The sequence below is a fragment of the Lissotriton helveticus genome, chromosome 11, assembly GCF_964261635.1.
Source record: "Lissotriton helveticus chromosome 11, aLisHel1.1, whole genome shotgun sequence".
NCBI classification, from domain to species: Eukaryota; Metazoa; Chordata; class Amphibia; order Caudata; family Salamandridae; genus Lissotriton; species Lissotriton helveticus.
In genome coordinates this window covers 131,006,538-131,018,605 of record NC_136072.1, presented here as the reverse complement: position 1 = coordinate 131,018,605, position 12,068 = coordinate 131,006,538, and the positions used below count along the sequence as shown (strand labels likewise).

General features: G+C 43.1%; 1 protein-coding gene across 3 annotated transcripts in view; it reads left to right on the top strand.

Moving 5' to 3' along the window:
• The window catches only part of SPTSSB (serine palmitoyltransferase small subunit B), an 82,932-nt gene that overhangs the window by 34,095 nt on the left and 36,769 nt on the right, over positions 1 to 12,068 (top strand). The window contains exon 3 of one of the 3 annotated variants that reach the window (XM_078665605.1): positions 6,055 to 6,572. The exons of the other annotated variants lie outside the window; for them this stretch is intronic. The gene's annotated coding sequence lies outside the window, so the exon portion shown is untranslated. The remainder of the gene's footprint in view (positions 1 to 6,054; positions 6,573 to 12,068) is intronic. 3 annotated transcript variants of the gene reach the window in all.

Sequence of the window (12,068 nt, the reverse complement as noted above, 5' to 3'; positions counted from 1 at the left end):
CCCAGTGTTCAGAAAGCTGATGAAAACATGGCTTTTCTCAACATAGTCGGCAGCTCTGTGTTTATCTTTCTCTCTTCGGCCGCCCAGCGCCTTTGCACCTACGGATATTAGTGCGCTTTATCAATCCTTAACCTATCATTAGAAATTAATATAATCCATTAATAGACATATCAATATAAGGAAAACGTACAATATTGGTAACTATGAGAGTTAAAATTGAAATAAGACAGCAAGTATGTCCCATAAATGAATTTCCTTAACATAAATTATATTAGAATGGAATAGAATAAGGTGTCCGTTCAGAATCCCAATAAAGTGTTCTGGTGAGAGAATAAATGCATAAGCATGAAGCCTTTGCACATCAAATAAAGGACATTTAAGCTGGAAAGTATTCTCAGTTATAAATCAGCAGACCTCTAATAAAGCAGAGAATACGTTCTAAAGTAATCTCTCATGAATAGAGATGTGGTTTCAAGAAACCCAGGGGTGGATCTCCAGAAAATGCAAATGAGAGAAGCCTTTCCTACTCTAGGAACAAGCACTAATAATAACACAGTAAACTGTAAATTGAAACACGTTTTACGTTCTTCATTCATAGCATCCAATAAGATTTAAGCAAACTCTTGGGAGTAGGTAAAGTCCACAGTTTCTCACGTCTTCACAATGTGCAACAGAAATAAGTACTTGAAAAGATACTTTGTTCACATTTAGCAGTTCAACTAGTTCTTCCCATGAATCACATTTACTGTTGTCTTCTCTCCTCCCTGTGAGAACCTTACTGCCAGTTGTCTAATACATAACGAATACCTATTCACTAACTAACAGAAGGCTTCAGGAAAGTTTCAGTATCTGCAGTGTAAAGAAAAATATCTTTTGCAAAACAGCTCAAGGTGAAAATTGGCCTTTCCATGTTAATATATAAATTCCTTTTAACATGACCATGACAGGCTCACTTAAATCAACAGTGTTCTTTCTTTTATATGTTTATAAAGCTTAGGTATAACTACCTTCTACTAATTAAATTTGATCATACATGTGTTATTTAGCATAGACTTTTGCACTTTTTATTCAAAAGCATTTTTGTCAGCAAAATTAAGAAATTTGCAGAAGTTCTTAAGCAGAGTCCTTCTCCATTTGTCAGCCTTGATGGTCTACTTTCCTTAACTGGCTGCCCAAGGATTGGGTAGGCCAATAAAGACACAGGATATCCATTTATTTACTTTCCAGAACCCTTGTAAAACAGCCATTCGCAGGCTACTGCAACCCACCGATATCTGCATGGATCACCCCACTGCTAGCCTCCATGTGTGCACAACTGGTCATGTTTACTGTACTGCCATTACAAGTACTCCAATCTATGCTCCCTATCTCAGGTTTTTTTGTAGTCTTAGACACTTACCTTCTTCTCCGAGATGCTACCTCAATCCTCATATGAACGATTTATAGCAGCTCCTCTTCTTGACTGTTGCCCTTTCCAATGCACATAACCCAAAACCACTCCAGCTCCCACGTCCTAATCATGGCATATCTGCGGTAGAGTCAGCATGACTGGACTAGGTGGTTCACTAACAGGCAGGATCAGTATACTACACATGTGGCGAAGAGATAGTACCCGAACAAGCACTGAAGTGTAGCACACTTGTATGCGAAGACAAATCAACATATTACAATTTATAGACTCCACTCACCATTGTCGTCAGTCCTGGTACGGAGAGTTAGCAACTCCGAGGCAAGCCCAGAAGTGGTCAAAATTATACATAGTGGGATCAGGACCGTTTCTAGGTGTTTTGCCACCCTAGGCGAGAATTGAAAAATGCCTCCCCCTCCCTTTTACTAACATCACTCTCTCCCCCTGTCATCCCGGATAGTTAATTTCATTTAAGTTAATTTATTCTTCAGCCCACCTCTCTTGCTTACCAAGTACTAGGGAGTGAATGCAACAAGTTAACATTTTCTAACTAGCAGCCTAGTCTGCAAAAAAATCTAACACTTGGACGTGATTCAATAATAATTCATCACCAAATACCCTCGCAAAACTGACTTGTGAAGACTGAAGGACGAACTTAAAGCACACCCCAAAAATAAAATAGAAATAGAAGTGTCCAGTTAGGAGAAAGCAACTGTACCAGAAAGTTGTGGCAGTCCCGAAGAAGGATCGCTTCTTACCAGGCGCCTAACACCCCCGCCCTGTAGGAGCGCCACGACTTTTATGGCGGCCGCGCTGGACATCGCTGCTTTAAGTCGCTCATTACAAATGGTCACCGACAGCTAGTTGGCGGAGGCGGTCTACACAGACTCTCTCCCAGCTACATTTATAGGAGCCACGCGTGTGGAGGCAGGGGAATTGTGGACATTTTAAAACTGAATGCAGTAGCTTTATTATGAAAAGAAATGAAACTATTTATAGAAATGTCTTCTGCTATTGGCTAGGCTGTGTTTGCTAATGTGATTAATGCAGGTGGAGGCAAAAGGGGAAATAAAGCATGACACTTTCCCTACTCTCCAAGAGCTCACTTGCTACCTACCCTGCCCCCTAGCCCATGGCCACTTACCGACACCAGCAATTGTGCACAAACTTGCAGTATCTTAGAATCCCTGTCACAGAGAATTATAGAGAACACAAGTGAGGTGCCAGTTCTCCTCAACACTGAAATGTAAATCGGTCAAATTCAGAAGATTTGATTATAAAACAACAATCTTTCAAGAATAATGGTACCTGGCGAGAGGGTTAATGAAGATCCTGGCTGAAGTGCAATGCATTGAACCTCCGGGGCCTATAAAAAGTAAAGATCTACTATAGTGTGGTGGCAGAGAAAGTACAGAGAGTGCCAAGTAGTCAAACAAGCACCAAGGCGCCTGGATACGCGTGTGATCTGCTGCAAACCTCCCATATTTACCATTTTAGGTGGGAGTGCCTATTTAGAGCCAGTGGTTTCCTGTCCTCGGCACGGGCACTTAAATGTCAAAATACATTCAAAAAAGAGCATTGAAAATGCAATAGGTCTCGCCTTTGATTAAGTTAAAGCCATTTGCTTTGATACTGGTATTGTATAGCAAAGCAAATGGCTTTAACTTAATGAAAGGCGAGATCTATTGCATTTTTAATGCTTGTTTATTTTAAGAGGGAGAGTACCGGCACTTCTCAAGAGTGACGTACAGGTATTCTGGTACAGACTACCTGCCCTTCTATAATTTTCTCATTTCAAGCACTGCTCACAAGTCAAAGAAATTGCAACCTCAATTCCATAACTTGAATGGAAATGTATTCAGGCCTAACACGGACAAAGCATTTACGATTCCAATGCTCAAGCCGCACATCCGCCATGCAACAGAACTTGGTGTTACTCCACATTACCTCAGCTGCTGTGCCTCCAGGTACAGGCCAATGCTGTAATTGTTCTCAAAATGTATTTCCAGTGAAGCCAGCCAGCATGGCGAGTCAGCGTTCTAGCCTCTTGTGGTGCCCCTTATCTATTAGGAACATCGTATTTTCGTCGGCGATGTTACAGTTACATAAAATCGATCAATTTTGAGAGAACAGGTACCCTAAAATATTCCTACCAGTTCTTAAACACACGTCACTGTGTAAGCATAAATAGTTTGTCCCGAGACATTAAAGAAGGAAAGGGATGAAAGACGGATTGCGCCGTGTCCAATATGTTTTAAAAACACATGCACCAAATACTTTAAGATGCTTTTAAGTAAGAACCTCCCTCAATTTCGTCAGCCCTTTTAAAGGTGTCTTTATATCACAGTCTCGTTCTGTCCATTGTCACTTCTGCTTTGCGTACACAAACAATACTATTTGGCTAAGGCTCCTTGCACTACAGGTCAAATCACCTTTAAAGTGTGTATCACTTTCTAACCTGGATAAAGTAGTTGTTAAGCCTGATCAGTTATGACCCATGCAACCAGTTTATTGGGCTTTACAAAGGAAAATATTCATACGCACTTTGAGACATTTCCGCATAAAATGAAGTGCTAGAGAACATACCATTTGTTATAATTTAAAACAGGAAAAACTGGGGGAGGGGCGTGTGACCTTCTCATCTTTCCCTTGGCGCCTCGAAATTCTGCGACCCGGGGATAGTGCTCAAAGCATTAAGCAGCTATCACGCACGTTTTGGTCTGTTGTCGCCCACTGATGCACCATATTTTAACCCAGCCTCTCATGGTGGCTTGCCCCTGAACACTGACCGAGTAAGAGACACTGTAGATCCTAGGCGCTCAAAAAACAAAAGCACAAACTCCTGGTTGCTCGCTAGCTAGGGCTTAAAATAAACCAATTTATCTGGCCTTCCACTTTACCCCATCACATCCATTCACCCGTGTCTTACATAATGTATAGATATTACTTCCATAAGAAGCCTCTTATCGTGAATAAGGCTGGCCTCCTTTAGTCTCCACAGACCTGGGCATGGCAGCTGGCAGTCTCACCAGAGACGGGGGGCATTAGTGGCTCTGTGTCTGCACCGGCTCCCTCCTCTCCCGCCGGAGCAGGCCTCTCCAGCCCCACGCTGAGGAGAGATAAAGCCACGCTGACGGTGACTCGCGCTGAGCTGCTCCGAGCGTGAGCGCGCTGCTGTGGGCTGGCACGGGGCGCAGATTGACGGTGCATGCAGTCCCCAGTGATGTAGGCTACGCCTACGCACTAGCCAACACGAGCAGACCTGTTCGCGCCTTAGAAGAGATCCTCACCTGTAGTCTGGGTGTCGGTGCGGCGTTGCCTTGGGGGATGAGCGGTGCAGGTGACCACGAGGTGGTCCTACGAGAGCGGGCACGCACGGCCCCCGACTGTGGCGCCGACCGTGACGTCACACCACCTCACGTCACGGTCACGTTGAATATTAGAAGGCGCTAATGCGCTTTCGAGGTCGAAGACCGTTCACTCAAGGGGCAGGGCCGTGTCTATCATTAGGCAAGACTTGGCAGCCATTCACTCAAGGGGATTTTAAAATTCAGGGTTTTTGCCGCCCTCCCTCTTTTGCCGCCCTAGGCAGCCGCCTAGTCTTGCCTAATGGTAGAAACGGCCCTGAGTGGGATTACTACTGAGGTAGGATAGAGACCATACCGCATTGGCTCAGCCATTTATTTACTGCGAAATGCACAGTCCAGAGTCAACTCATACCCTGCATGTCATTATGGAATGTGGTGGCCATCTTAATAGGAGTAGGGAAACCAAATTACGTCATGAGATGGACACTAGAACACTAAACATGGTTTACATCAGAGGTAAAGTGGTTGCTGTAATAGTTTTCATTGTATGCACAAGTGAAATCAAAACACTAAGGGGCTGATTTGGATGTTGGTCGGAAAACCTCCGACCAACATCTAAGATTTAAACTCCGACCACCTTATTACAAAGACAGCAGTCTGAGTTTAAACTGGCCGGTAAATCTGACTCCATTCTGATGGGCTCACGGAGCCTGTCGGCTAGTCGGAAAGGCCTCATAATCCCTAATGGACAGCATTACCGCCACAGGAATTGTGATGGCACTTTCCCACAGCAGTTCCATGTCTGCCTTTCCGACATGGAACTGCTGTTGAAAGTGTCTTTGGGGGGACCCTAGCAGGGCCCCATTCCCTCCTGGCCCTCCAGTTATGCCCCCCCCCTTTCACATCCCTGCACCTTGTGCTAGGCACTGTGGTGCCTGCTACAAGGTGCAGAGATGTGCAAAAACTTCACTTTTTCAGTGGGAGCTTGTGCCACGGGCGGTTTTGGTCAGCCGCACAAGCTGGCATTGAGAAATGGAAGTTTGTGACTGCACCATGTGCAGTCTCATCCAAATTGCAGTGTTGGAACCACTGACTTGATGTCGGTCAGTTCCATACCCTTGGGGATGTCGGTCGGAGGCAACTCCGACCGACATCCAAATCAGGCCCTTAATTCTCTTTATATATTAAAATTCATAGAAATCCTTTATTTAGTATTTGTTGCTTAAATTTCCTATCTAATGAAATATGATAAAGCCCCATAAAAAATATTAAAAACCTAATTAATCATAATTAAAACTAATTAATCACATTTGTTGCTATGCTTTTTTGTTCATGCAGCCTTACATTGGAACAGCCTTTGGGGATATCAGGAAGATTGATGACTATTCGAAGATTCCTATTAAGATCCGTGTTTTCTCATTTTTTGTTTTTCCTTCCGATAGACTTTTCCAATAACTGCGTTTCTGTTCAGCACATGGATATGTTTCACTCAGTCAAAGGCAGCCTCTAAAAGCCATGGATTTGTTGGATATTATTCTTGCTGTCTGGGCAGGCTTTTCTGTCAGATTTACCATTTGGACCAACACCTAACTCATCTAAAGTTATACCATAAAATACTAATGGCAACGATTTTTGGACACGTGTTTTGGATTTTAAAATGAGCGAGAACTTGAACCATGAACTTTTCCTATTTACAGATTTTGACTCTGAGTATTCTGGGCAATATTGCCCTAGAAGAACATCAAAGGATCAATGGCATATATCTTAGCACACCTCGGATGGAGTGTATATATATATATATATATATATTTGTTGTTTTTTTGGTAGCTCCTTTTTGAAGATTCTGCTAATCCAAGGTAATATACTTAATTATTATCACAGTTCATTCATGTTTGCAGATGGTCTACGCCTGGAATTCTCTCTGAATAGTTCGTCAAATTAAGCATACACAGACACAAACTATGTTCAAGTGTAAGTGAAATCAAAAATCTCAACATTACCTTGGTGTGCTGTAGGGCCTTCCTGCCCTGTGCAGCAGGCGTAACCGCACATGCGAGGTATTGCTTTTATCGGGAAAAGTGTTGGCATGGAGAATACTAGAACGTTTGATATTAACTACATTTTTGAACTCTTAATATAAATCTGTGTATAAATGTATCATTTTTCAAAGGCCTTGGGAACCTTATGAAATTAATCAATCAAATAACATTATAAGCATTTAGTAAATGCATAAAAGTACAAATAATTATCACAGTACGAATTGATCGAGGACTAATTCAAATCAGTTAAATTCATTTTAAGCATTTTCCTTTATAAAATTGCAAAGTTTACATGAATTCACAGATCTAGAACTAGCAGCTATACATTATAAGAGGAGTATTTATATAATCAATGTACGATGGTATCACCCTCACATAGGCATTACCTTCAGGGCCGTTTCTACCATTAGGCAAGACTAGGCGGCTGCCTAGGGCGGCAAAAGAGGGAGGGCGGCAAAAACCCTGAATTTTAAAATCCCCTTGAGTGAATGGCCGCCAAGTCTTGCCTAATGATAGACACGGCCCTGTCCCTTGAGTGAACTGTCTTCGACCTCGAAAGCGCATTAGCGCCTTCTAATATTCAACGTGACCGTGACGTGAGGTGGTGTGACGTCACGGTCGGCGCCACAGTCGGGGGCCGTGCGTGCCCGCTCTCGTAGGACCACCTCGTGGTCACCTGCACCGCTCATCCCACAAGGCAACGCCGCACCGACACCCAGACTACAGGTGAGGATCTCTTCTAAGGCGCGAACAGGTCTGCTCGTGTTGGCTAGTGCGTAGGCGTAGGCTACATCACTGGGGACTGCATGCACCGTCAATCTGCGCCCCGTGCCAGCCCACAGCAGCGTGCTCACACTCGGAGCAGCTCAGAGCGAGTCGCCGTCAGCGTGGCTTTATCTCTCCTCAGCGTGGGGCTGGAGAGGCCTGCTCCGGCGGGAGAGGAGGGAGCCGGTGCAGACACCGAGCCACTAATGCCCCCCCGTCTCTGGTGAGACTGCCAGCTGCCATGCCCAGGTCTGTGGAGACTAAAGGAGGCCAGCCTTATTCACGATAAGAGGCTTCTTATGGAAGTAATATCTATACATTATGTAAGACACGGGTGAATGGATGTGATGGGGTAAAGTGGAAGGCCAGATAAATTGGTTTATTTTAAGCCCTAGCTAGCGAGTAACCAGGCGTTTGTGCTTTTGTTTTTTGAACGCCTAGGATCTACAGTGTCTCTTACTCGGTCAGTGTTCAGGGGCAAGCCACCATCAGAGGCTGGGTTAAAATATGGTGCATCAGTGGGCGACAACAGACCAAAACGTGCGTGATAGCTGCTTAATGCTTTGAGCACTATCCCCGGGTCGCAAAATTTCGAGGCGCCAAGGGAAAGATGAGAAGGTCACACCCCCCTCCCCCAGTTTTTCCTGTTTCAAATTATAACAAATGGTACGTTCTCTAGCACTTCATTTTATGGGGAAATGTCTCAAAGTGCGTATGAATATTTTCCTTTGTAAAGCCCAATAAACTAGTTGCATGGGTCATAACTGATCAGGCTTAACAACTACTTTATCCAGGTTAGAAAGTGATACACATTTTAAAGGTGATTTGACCTGTAGTGCAAGGAGCCTTAGCCAAATAGTATTGTTTGTGTATGCAAAGCAGAAGTGACAATGGACAGAACGAGACTGTGATATAAAGACACCTTTAAAAGGGCTGACGAAATTGAGGGAGGTTCTTACTTAAAAGCATCTTAAAGTATTTGGTGCATGTGTTTTTAAAACATATTGGACACGGCGCAATCCGTCTTTCATCCCTTTCCTTCTTTAATGTCTCGGGACAAACTATTTATGCTTACACAGTGACGTGTGTTTAAGAACTGGTAGGAATATCTTAGGGTACCTGTTCTCTCAAAATTGATCGATTTTATGTAACTGTAACATCGCCGACGAAAATAAGATGTTCCTAATAGATAAGGGGCACCACAAGAGGCTAGAACGCTGACTCGCCATGCTGGCTGGCTTCACTGGAAATACATTTTGAGAACAATTACAGCATTGGCCTGTACCTGGAGGCACAGCAGCTGAGGTAATGTGGAGTAACACCAAGTTCTGTTGCATGGCGGATGTGCGGCTTGAGCATTGGAATCGTAAATGCTTTGTCCGTGTTAGGCCTGAATACATTTCCATTCAAGTTATGGAATTGAGGTTGCAATTTCTTTGACTTGTGAGCAGTGCTTGAAATGAGAAAATTATAGAAGGGCAGGTATTCTGTACCAGAATACCTGTACGTCACTCTTGAGAAGTGCCGGTACTCTCCCTCTTAAAGTAAACAAGCATTAAAAATGCAATAGATCTCGCCTTTCATTAAGTTAAAGCCATTTGCTTTGCTATACAATACCAGTATCAAAGCAAATGGCTTTAACTTAATCAAAGGCGAGACCTATTGCATTTTCAATGCTCTTTTTTTAATGTATTTTGACATTTAAGTGCCTGTGCCGAGGACAGGAAACCACTGGCTCTAAATAGGCACTCCCACCTAAAATGGTAAATATGGGAGGTTTGCAGCAGATCACACGCGTATCCAGGTGCCTTGGTGCTTGTTTGACTACTTGGCACTCGCTGTACTTTCTCTGCCACCACACTATAGTAGATCTTTACTTTTTATAGGCCCCGGAGGTTTAATGCATTGCACTTCTGCCAGGATCTTCATTAACCCTCTCGCCAGGTACCATTATTCTTGAAAGATTGTTGTTTTATAATCAAATCTTCTGAATTTTCGACCGATTTACAATACAGTGTTGAGGAGAACTGGCACCTCACTTGTGTTCTCTATAGTTCTCTGTGACAGGGATTCTAAGATACTGCAAGTTTGTGCACAATTGCTGGTGTCGGTAAGTGGCCATGGGCTAGGGGGCAGGGTAGGTAGCAAGTGAGCTCTTGGAGAGTAGGGAAAGTGTCATGCTTTATTTCCCCTTTTGCCTCCACCTGCATTAATCACATTAGCAAACACAGCCTAGCCAATAGCAGAAGACATTTCTATAAATAGTTTCATTTCTTTTCATAATAAAGCTACTGCATTCAGTTTTAAAATGTCCACAATTCCCCTGCCTCGACATGCGTGGCTCCTATAAATGTAGCTGGGAGAGAGTCTGTGTAGACCGCCTCCGCCAACTAGCTGTCGGTGACCATTTGTAATGAGCGACTTAAAGCAGCGATGTCCAGCGCGGCCGCCATAAAAGTCGTAGCGCTCCTACAGGGCGGGGGTGTTAGGCGCCTGGTAAGAAGTGATCCTTCTTCGGGACTGCCACAACTTTCTGGTACAGTTGCTTTCTCCTAACTGGACACTTCTATTTCTATTTTATTTTTGGGGTGTGCTTTAAGTTCGTCCTTCAGTCTTCACAAGTCAGTTTTGCGAGGGTATTTGGTGATGAATTATTATTGAATCACGTCCAAGTGTTAGATTTTTTTGCAGACTAGGCTGCTAGTTAGAAAATGTTAACTTGTTGCATTCACTCCCTAGTACTTGGTAACCAAGAGAGGTGGGCTGAAGAATAAATTAACTTAAATGAAATTAACTAGCCGGGATGACAGGGGGAGAGAGTGATGGTAGTAAAAGGGAGGGGGCGGCATTTTTCAATTCTCGCCTAGGGTGGCAAAACACCTAGAAACGGTCCTGATTATCTTATTCTTTGACAGTTTCTAATTGGCATGTTTAAAATCTAGCAGCAATTCAATCAAAAGAAATATTAGAAGTTGACGACCGTTAATAAAATTATTACATAAAAAGACACCCCTATCTGTGGATCTTCTCCTAGTCCGAAAGGCTGAGTTAAAAAAAATTTCTAACATAAAACAAATATAGGGGGTTTCCAAGGAATAAATAACTGTAAGAGCTGAGGAATAAGAATATAGGCTGTTTTTTTTTTTTATCAGAGTGAGGATGTACTGTTTCCTTTCCATCTTATAAAAGCCACAAAATATTATAATATGTGACATTGTTTGGGTAGACAGACCATCCATGAGGGGAAAAAGTTTAACCTCATCCTTATTAATAGATATCGGTCATATTGTTGGTCACAAAAGAGAGATGAATCGAGGCCCGTGCACACACTGGGCAACTTGTGGTAGTATTTAACTGTGACTTTGCTTTGATTTCGTTGCCATCTTTCTAAGTCACATTTGGTAATAAATGCTTATTTTAGCTTATTCTTAGCAAAAGACATGCATTCAGTGGGTGATGTATACAAAAAGGCCAACAAGATCTGTAAAAGACTTCCTAATCTATACAAGCCAGGGGATACTATTAGCTCGGTCGAGATTAGTAATATCTTTAATTACAGCATGGTTCAGCCCAACCAAGTCCCTTTTCCATATGCGCAACCATAAAAGGAGCGGGCCAGTTTAACCACATCAGTAATGAAAAGGAGGCCTCGTTTTTTGTGTGCAATCAGATTTGAACAGCAGGATTAACGGAAAGCAGCTTTTTAACAAACGTATCCTCCACTTTCTGAAAAGCACTCACTTCAGCTGTGCCCCAGATTTCTGCGCCATATGTAGCTATGTTATGTCAACAGATTTGTCCTGGTATATTTCTACCATTTCCCTGATTGATATTTTGCCCAATTTAGAGGTTCATTTTCACAGGGCTACTATGCTTTTTTGCAGAATGTTTATTCTATTGACGACCATGATGGATCATTTAAGTTTGGAGTCAAAGAAGAGGCCTAGGTACATGAAGGGATTTTCTCGTTCCAAAGAGCCCCCATCCAAGTTAAATGAAATAGACCTTATCCTTCCCATTCCTGCTGTTAATATAAATATTTTTTGATCTGTTAAGCAAAAAACCTAAGTCAGCCATAAAAGATGAATAGGAGTTAATCGGGTGCTGTAGGGCCATAGTTGTCATGGCCATCAAGACCGCATCATCTACGTAGAAGAGAGCAGGCAGTGATAAGTTGCCTGCTGATGGAACATCCAAGCACTGTGCAATCAGGACTTTGTTACATTTGTTGGTGTATACGGAGAACAGAAAGGGGGCCAGAACGTATCCCTGTCGCACTCCCTTTTCAATTTTAAACATTTCTGGGCATTACCCCTGTTTGCCAAATCTAACTACAGACCCGGCCTCTCTATAGAGATCCCTTATAAAAAAGAATTATGGATTTGTCCACGCCTATTGACTCCAAAAGAACCCATAATTTTGAATGGTCCACGCAGTCGAAGGCCGCAGACAAATCCACAAAAGAGATATAAAACGGTCCCTTTTTCGCACAGGCACACTTTGCTGCAAGTAAGGCCAGATTAAGCCCTTGGTCGATCGCTCCCCTCC